Raw genomic sequence first — 9196 nt, forward strand, 5'->3', positions numbered from 1 at the left:
TAAGACTGTTGATCAAGGCTAAGGAAAGCCTAACGCTCCTGTCAGAGGCGTTCAAGGGAAGAAGAGACACATGAAAATGGCAAAAGCAGAACCGCCCAAGACATCCCCAAGAGCAGTCTGGCTCTGCAAATGATGGAGTCCGTCCATGTGTTCTACCCCTTGGGGAAGAAGCTTCCAAGTGTCCCCAGGAAAATGACTCACCCTGAAAAGAGGCCACCATCGGGAGCCATTGCAGAGAAACCCCTGCCTATACTGGCCTTCTTGTGGGGAGGCATGGGGAAGCCACTGCCCAAAATACCACGGAGCCCAAGCTCAAGATCAGTAGCGGAGCCACCAGGATCTTCCTTGCCTCAGCCAACCTTACCCAAAATGAAGCCGTCTCTGCCGAAACAGGTGCCTTTCCCTTCTGTGCCATCACGGCCGTACGCAGGGACCTCAACCAAAGCCACACAGCTGAGGCCACCAGAAGCTCTCTGCTCCCAGTCGCCACCACCAGCAACAAGGAAGCCAGCCCTACTCAAGCCTGCCGACATATCCTTTTTTGCAACCCAGATACCTCATCCCAAGCTGCCTTCTTCTCAGCCTTTCCAAACCAGAAGAGACAGAGTGCATCACCCCAAAACAACAACTCTCTATTCTGGGCCAGCTTTGACCATGGAGAAGATTTTGAGGCCTACCTGCAGATCTTCCTCACCCCCAGCCAGAAGAAGTGACCTTCTCCCTGTTGACCCTCCTCCATCTCCACCCTAGAAAGGGGACACCTTCATCCCATGGAGGACACCCCCTCCTGACCTGGAGTTCTCCAAGCCCATCACGGAGGAGCAGTGGCCCATCCGAGAGAAGATGAAGCGCCAGGCCCAGAGGGAGAGGGCAGAGGCGGCCTGCTGGACCAAGCTGGGCAGAGACAGGTTTAGGGAAAGGGAGAAAGAAGTGGCGATTGCCGACCACTACGGCTACCCTTAGGCTGAGGACTCTTAAAACTAAAAGAACTCTATTTAGGCACTGAATAGCTTCCCATCCTACAATTAGGGAGACATTAGTTCATTTGTGGTCAACTGTCATCAAGTCAACTTCGACTTATGGGGACCCTATAAATGACAGACCTCCAAATCTCACCTTCTTTATCAATCACCTTGCTTAGGTCCTGCAGACTCAGGGCAACCGTGATTGAGTCTATCCTTTTATTCATAATCTTGGGAAATTATCCTGCCTTTAGTTTCATTAGTATTCTTAAAACATATTCACATTTATTTATTTATTTATTTATTTATTTATTTATTTCCAATAAAATATATATTTTCCTATTTTTTATTTGTTGCCTTGATTGTTACCTTTAAGGTTACTTCCCATTGGAATGATAGTACCAGGGAATGTCTGAATTCGAGGCTGAGGTTGCAATCCAGGGCTTGCTTAAGTAGGAGTAGGTCCCATTGGCCTTACAAGAACTGATATCCATTATAGCAGTGCTTCCCAAACCTTGGCCCTCCTAGTGTTTTGGACTTCAGCTTCCAGAAGCACCCACCAATTTGGTCCAAAGTCAGGAATTCTGGGAGCTGAAGTCCAAAACATCTGGAGGAACAAAGTTTGGGAACCACTGCAATATAGGATGGCTCAGTAAAGGTTCATTACAGTGTGCAGGGATGGGAGGTGAATTTTGATCACTTGCCTTCAGTAGTGGGTTTCAAAAAATTATATTATTTCAAATTATATATATATATATATATATATATATATACATATATATATATATTGCACTGTTGAACATTTCCTCTGGTTCTGATGCTCATTTGTCACATAACTGGGTTCAATTGTACTTTTACCTTTAGCTGCTAGATAGTTAATAGTACACTAGTGGAAATCAGGAAATGTATTAAACGTCATCTCATGGTATGTAAGAATATGGAACTTTGCTCTATTGGAAAAGTTAACACAAACAGTCAAGGAACTGAATGAAAAGTACATTTTCTGCAGAGGGAGTTTGAATAGATGCAATTTTGCATCTAGGGCTTTAAAAGTTATAACCAACACCTTGTACTGGAACTTGGTGAAAAATAACACTTGAGATCTGTGTAAGTATGTGAATATCTGAATATATAAAATTATGTTGTGATAGATAAGATTTAAAAGGTATACAAAGAAAGACATGCAAAATAAATTAAATAACAAGTAATGTCAATGGTGATGTAATTTAGGGGGTTAGATAGACTGAGATAACGTAATACGATAGACTGTGATATAGATTTCGACTTCAGATACATACGTACATATATATGATCAAGGATAAGGACCTAGAAGTATAGATTAATATGTATGTATATAAGGAAATAAAGGAATAATAGATATAAAATAAAGTAAGGAAATATAGAAACCACCATTTTAAGACATATATATGCAAAACAAATTTTTTATTATGAATAAGGTTTATATAAAAGCCAGTATACATAAATATAAGAACCAACAGAGAGGAGTGGAAGTGATATATTTCCATGGTATTAATGTGTTTTATTTGTATGTTTGTTGTCTGATGAGTTAAGTTTTATGTTTATTGTTTCTGACTTTTAATAACAAATATATTTTAAAAAAATACTGATGTTCCATAATTAATGCTGTCTTTCACAGATTCAAGATATGAAACGAAGAATGAGAATGCTTCAATTAATGCAAAGGTTTATTGAATGTCCCTATAAGGGCAATACTTTCAAACCAACTATTTTGTAGCAGAAGTAGTATAAATGAAGATTGCAATAGACCTTTACAAAATACAACAAAATATATGAAGGCTGCTTCTCCAAAAAAGTATTTTCAACCACTAACATTTGCACACTTTGTCCCTAATGTGGATTTTTGGATGCCTCTAAAAGTGTAACTTCTGAGAAAGACATTTTCCACAGTCTTTCTTTTCTATAGCTTCTCTTCTATATGAATGCTATGGTGGCGTGTAAGGTTGGTACCTGAATCAAAACACTTGCCACACTCCTGGCATTTGGATGGTTTCTCTCCTGTGTGGACCCTTTGATGTCTCAAAAGGTCTGACTTCTAAGCAAAGCGTTTTCCACACTGCTGGCATTTGTAAAGTTTCTCTTCTGTGTGGACTCTCTGATGTTCCATAAGGTGAGTTCTGAGGAAATCATTTCCCACACTCCTGGCATTTGGATGGTTTCTCTCCTGTGTGGACTCTTTGATGCCTGAAAAGTGTTGACTTGCAAGCAAAGCATTTTCCACACCACTGGCATTTGTGTGGTTTCTTTCCTTTGTGGACTCTCTGATGTAAAACAAGGTGAAACCTCCAAGCTAATCATTTTCCACACTGCTGGCATTTGTATGGTTTCTCCAGAATGTCGATTCTCTGGTGAGCCACAACTTCTTCTACAAAGAAGAGGAAAGACAGAAAATACTCATCTCAGCATCTTGAGAGGAGAGGTCTCTGGAATCTACAATGGATCTAAGCAAGCTCTACTATGAAGAGAAACAAGAGAGATAAAGGAGTTTTAGTCTTCCCTTTCCCTCCCTTCATAGATATGAGTCATAATTGCTACATGGAATACCTTAAAATGTCTGAAAACAAGGACTTGAGCTGGTTCCCACCAGTTTACTTATTTAGTTGTTAATGTTTTTCAGGTTCATGGCTGTCTGACAATACTCCTCTAGCTGTTTTATGGACACCTCTCCTGGCTCTATTGTGGACTTTCCCTGAGTTACTTTCCTGTCCAAAGAGAGCTAGACTTTGCTCCTGCTCTCTCCTCCTCGCTTCCACTTTCCTGATCTCCTTCCATTTCTCCCTCCTCTCTCCAATTTTCCTTCCTGCTCTCTTTCCATCTGCACTGCTTCTGTATTTCAGCTTCAGCATCTCCTCCTGCCATTCTGCCTTTCACATTCTCTCTCTCTCACACACACAAAAAGTATGGTGCAGGAAAGAGACATTTTCATTCCCATTTAGTGAGACATGTAAGATAATGATATAGCAATCAATCCATAGGAAGGCTGAGGAAGGGACCTGAGGACTCCCAATTTGGTGGGGTTAGGGCTCAAGAGAGGAGCCTTGAAACAACCTGAAGACACCTCCAAGACAGGGCTGGGCAGCTGTTGGGGATTAGGAGCCAGACTGGGCCCAAAAGGGACCTCAGAGGCAACCCCCATTGGACCACCTTGAAAAAACCTAAATGACGTTTTGCCCCTCAATATCCCCCAAATGCCTTAGGAGAAGCGGAGGCAGTTTTGTCACCGTTGGGCCACTCTGAGCCCTTGTAGGAGGACCAAGGGAGGCCTTCTTCCCAAGAGGCTATTAGAGGCCTCTCCAGAACAGAGAAACACTGAAACACAGATCAAAAAGACCTGAAACCTTGCTAAGGGATGTAATGAAGAGCATTTGGGTCCAAAAGATATCAAGTGCCATGGTTCTTTCCTAGTATATCCTAAGATTTGCAGTTTAGCAAAGGGCATTTACAATCATAACTAGAGAGCTCTATTGGCTCCGTAAAGTAAAGTACAAATCCCAAGATTCCCAGGATGTTCCTTTGACCATTAAAGTGGAACCATAGAGCCATGTATGTAGCATGCAAGGCCCCCTGTTCTGAAGGAAGAGCGAAGGATCCAAGTTCCTTTCAGAGAGAGGAGACATTTCCATAGGTTTCCATCATCACCTCATTGTACAGAAACTTCTGTTCCAGACTGAAGAGAGGCCCTTCCTCCTCAGAGAAGAAGACTTCCACGTCTCTGGAGATCTGCAACAGAAAGTAACCCTCATCCAGAGACTGACTGAGCAAAAGGGGAGGAAGAACACAGAGCATCCCGAATATGATTTGATCACTTCAGGATATCAATTGAGTGGGATACATTGGGACATCCTCCCTTCCCTTTTCCTTGGCTCCCTGGATCTTCAAGAATGGGGAGAGAGGGAAAGACAAGGCTGCCATCTGGGTCCCTGATCCTCTAGATTTCTCCTTGATGGAGACTGTGTTTAGCAATGGAGGCTCTTCCCTGGAACTCTTCCCAATCTGCTTCACTGAACTGACAGAAGTCTAGGGCAGCCTTTGTAGTCTGTCTGGAGGCCAAGTTCTCTTTGGATTCAAGGCAGAGAGCACTCCAGGGCCCTCTTCCCTTCCCTGGGAATAGAAATAGGAAGACCACTATTCAGTCATTAGGAATGGCTTCCTTTCATCATGGCTCCAAACCAACTGCCTTCATCAGGAGCCTCACTGCATCAAGCCCTATCTCAAAGCCATGGGTTCAATGTTCTTTTAGGAACAGAAGAAGTCCTCCTGAGGACACTCTGAGGGCTGCCATTGGCTGGAGTCCCTGTCCCTCCCACCATCCCTAGATCTCATTGGGTGGAATCCCACATCCAACACAGAGTGACATCACTGCTACGGAAGGCTCCCTTGACCAATCAGAGAGCAAGATAAAGGTTCTTCTGGAAGCTTCCGTGAGAAGGAGATATAAGGCCTGAGAGACCAAGAGACAGTTGGGGGAATTGTGTCGGTTGGAGATCCAGAGAGAGAGTTAAAGAGCAGATCTTGGAAGTCAGTCTCAGAATTGGATGTTTAGGTCTATTTATTTCTTTAATAGCTTGTAGGAATTGTATATTATATACTTACAAATGTTGTACCTGCAACACTCTTAATATCTTGTATGACTTATATTTCATTTATATTTTGTTATTTATAATAATCATTTCCTTAGAGTATCTACTACTCGACGCTCCTTTTACATATGGAGCCCTGGTGGCGCAGTGGTTAAATGCCTGTACTGCAGCCATTCACTCGAAACCACAAGGTTGCGAGTTCAAGACCAGCAAAAGGGCCCAAGCCCAACTCAGGCTTGCATCCTTCCGAGGAGGGAGCTAAAATGAGTACCCAGACTGTTGGGGGCAAATTAGCTTACTTGCTAATTAGCTTACTTGCTGTTCACCACTATGATCTTTGGAATAGCAGTATATAAATAAAACAAATTATTATTATTATTATTATTACACGTGTCTTGGATCGGTTGATGCTTGGAAAGATCAGTAAAGAAGTAGAAATAAGGTTTTGGGTTCCCTAAAGGCCTCAAACTGCCAACTGCCAAGCACTGAGGCAGAGGCGGCCATTTTGTATTCCAACCACCATTTTGTGCTGCTTGTGACTGTGGGGAATAATGTTCCAGAACCTTCTCTGAGGCCCCAGTTGAACAGAGGCTTCTCTTTCTCTCCTGAGGCTCCAGAGTCAGAAGGAGGCCAAGCTCCTTGGGCCAAAAGGAAGGAAGTGTGTCTCTTTGTGTGTCTTTCGTGTCTCTTTTCTGAGAGGGTTTTCTTATTACAAAGCTCTGCTCCTTCTGGGGAACATGGGTTTTAAAAGGGATCAGAAATGAGGAGGATAGGTTTAATACAAGGCTTATTCTTCTTCACTAACATTGGGCTTTTGCTACTATCCCTGTTTTAATAACTATTTCAATAACTGTCCAATAATTTAATGGTATTTTATTTTGGATGGGAGTCTTAGGGTTTGGGAGATCATGAAACATGTTTTTATTGTATTGTATGGATCTTTTTATTGTAAGCTGCTAAAAGGTGGCCATTCTTGTGTAGTAATTGTCTTGTGATTAACTCCCACAACAACCTTGTAAGGTAGGCTTCATAGGCTCCTAGAGCTGGAAGGGAGTCCCAGGGGCCAAACAGTCAGCCCCATTCTGCCCTCCAAGTCCTCCGAAGAGATGGCCATCCAGACAGAGACTCCTCCAATGCTCTTTGAGGCAGCATCTCCCATAGATTTGCTCAGAGGTCATGGGGCCCCATGGGAACTGGTCCTTTCAACCCACTTTGGGAAAGGAGACAACCGCCCCCCCTCAGCCTCCTGGACTATTTACTACCAGGAGTTACTATGGCTGTGACTCAGAGGAGTTTCCTAGGCATTGTCACCTTCTGCCCTCCATGGCCATTGGCACTGACCTTTCCCCATTGCCTTCCCTCCCTCAGCCCTTGGACCTCCTCCTCCTTCGCACTCAGAGCAACCCTTCTCTACGGCTGAGGAGACGGCCTCTGACCCAGGGAAGCTCCGGCCATAAAGGATTACAGAAGAGCCCTTTCTGAAGCTGCAGAAGTCAGTGTCCTTGTACTGAAGGTAGGCCTTTATTCCTGGAGCTGAAAGAGGACCTTTCTTTAAATGTTTCAGTCCAGGATTGTGTGGAAGGGCTGCAGCTGAGAGAATGAGCCCATGCTTTGCAGGCATAAAGTCCCCAGTTCAGTCTCTGGCAGCATTGTCTTCCCAGAAGGTGGAAGTGAGATTTCCAGTCCCAGACACACAGTGCGCCAGTGAGTCCTTTCTGTGGGGACTCTGTGTGTCCATGTTGTTTACTAGAGCTTTGTGAGATATTTGTTTCACTGGGTTTACAAAATGAATTTACATAGGTCTTCACTTCCCAAAAATGAGCATAATCAAGGATGCAATCTTCATTCATAAACCTATACATTTATAGATTTTTGTTGTATAAGTGCAATATATTTAGCATTGTGCATCTTTTAAAAAAATATACAAGGAAAAGTGAAGAAATTGTGATTTTGACAATAGATCCATTCAGAAACAATGCACACAAATGTACATGCCTCAATTTCTATGTGGCTTTAGCAAGAAGAGGGAGGAGGTGCATACTTCATGCTCCTGCTATGACTGACACACACAAACACACAAATCTTGTAATTGTCCATTTGTAAACTGCTTTGATCTTTTTGGAAAAGTGGCATATAAATAAATGTATTATTATTATTATATTATTATATTATAAACACAGCAGTTAAGCTCAGAGATTTGTCTCATTTGTAAAAATGAAATGATTATTTTCACCAGTGTCTAAATGGGGAAGTGGCGTAATGAGGGGAGGCCATTGATCAGATCATTGAAGAAATGCAGGTCTTATCCAGCCCAGGGACCGGAGTTTCTCCATCTGGGAAATAAATCATAGAATCATAGATTCATAGAGTTGGAAGAGACCCCAAGGGCCATCCAGTCCAACTGCATTCTGCCATGCAGGAACTCTCAATCAAAGCATCCCTGACAAATGGCCATCCAGCCTCTGATTAAAGACCTCAAAGGAAGGAGACTCGACTGCACTCCAAGGAGGGAGTTTGTTCCACTGTTGAACAGACCTTACTGTCAGTTAGTTCCTCCTAATGTTGAGGTGGAATCTCTTTTCCTGTAGTTTCCATCCATTGTTCTGGGTCCTAGTCTCTGGAGCAACAGAAAACAAGCTTGCTCCCTCCTCAATATGACATCTCTTCAAAAATTTAAACAGAGCTATCATATCACCTCTTAACCTTCTCTTCTCCAGGCTAAACATCCCTAGCTTCCTAAGTCATTCCTCATAAGGCATGGTTTCCAAATTCTTCACCACTTTAGTTGCCCTCCTTTGGACAAGCTCCAGTTTCTCAATGTCTGTTTTGAACTGTGCCCAGAACTGGACAAAATATTCCAGGTGGGGCCTGAGAGAGCAGAATAGAGTGGCACTATTACTTCCCTTGATTTAATATTTATTTAGGTATTTATGCCCTGCCCTTCAGCCCTAATAGCTCTCAGAGCGGCTTACGATTATTATTTTTAATCAGACTGTTCCCTGCCCTCAGGCTTACAATCTAAAAGACACGAAACAAAAGGAGAAGGGAATGGTGGAGGGAAAGGGGATGAGGTCCAGTGGTTCTTCGCTCCCTCTGAGGCCTGGACCAAGGCAGATAATAATAATAATAATAATATGTTTTATTTATATACCGCTATTCCGCGATGATCATAGATGGATTGGAGGGGGGGCTCTTCCTTCTTCCAAGCTAGCCCTGATGGAGCTGGACCTGCCTAGCGAACTCCCTCTCAGGCTGGCAGATGGCAGTTATGGAGGGCGGAGTCTCCTTCCTTCAGGCTAGCCCAGATGGAGCTGGACCTGCTTGGTGAACACCCTCTCAGGCGGCAGATGGCAGTTATGGAGGGTGGAGTCTCCTTCCTTCAGGCTAGCCCAGATGGAGCTGGACCTGCCTGGTGAACTCCCTCTCAGGCAGAAGGATGGCAGTTATGGAGGGCGGAGTCTCCTTCCTTCAGGCTAGCCCTGATGGAGACGGACCTGCCTGGTGAACTCCCTCTCAGGCCGGCGGATGGCAGTTATGGAGGGCGGAGTCTCCTTCCTTCAGGCTAGCCCTGATGGAGCTGGACCTGCCTGGTGAACTCCCTCTCAGGCCTGCGGA

This window comes from Sceloporus occidentalis, unplaced genomic scaffold, assembly GCF_023333645.1.
Source record: "Sceloporus occidentalis isolate IW3139 unplaced genomic scaffold, rSceOcc1.0.p SCAF_21, whole genome shotgun sequence".
NCBI lineage: Eukaryota > Metazoa > Chordata > Lepidosauria > Squamata > Phrynosomatidae > Sceloporus > Sceloporus occidentalis.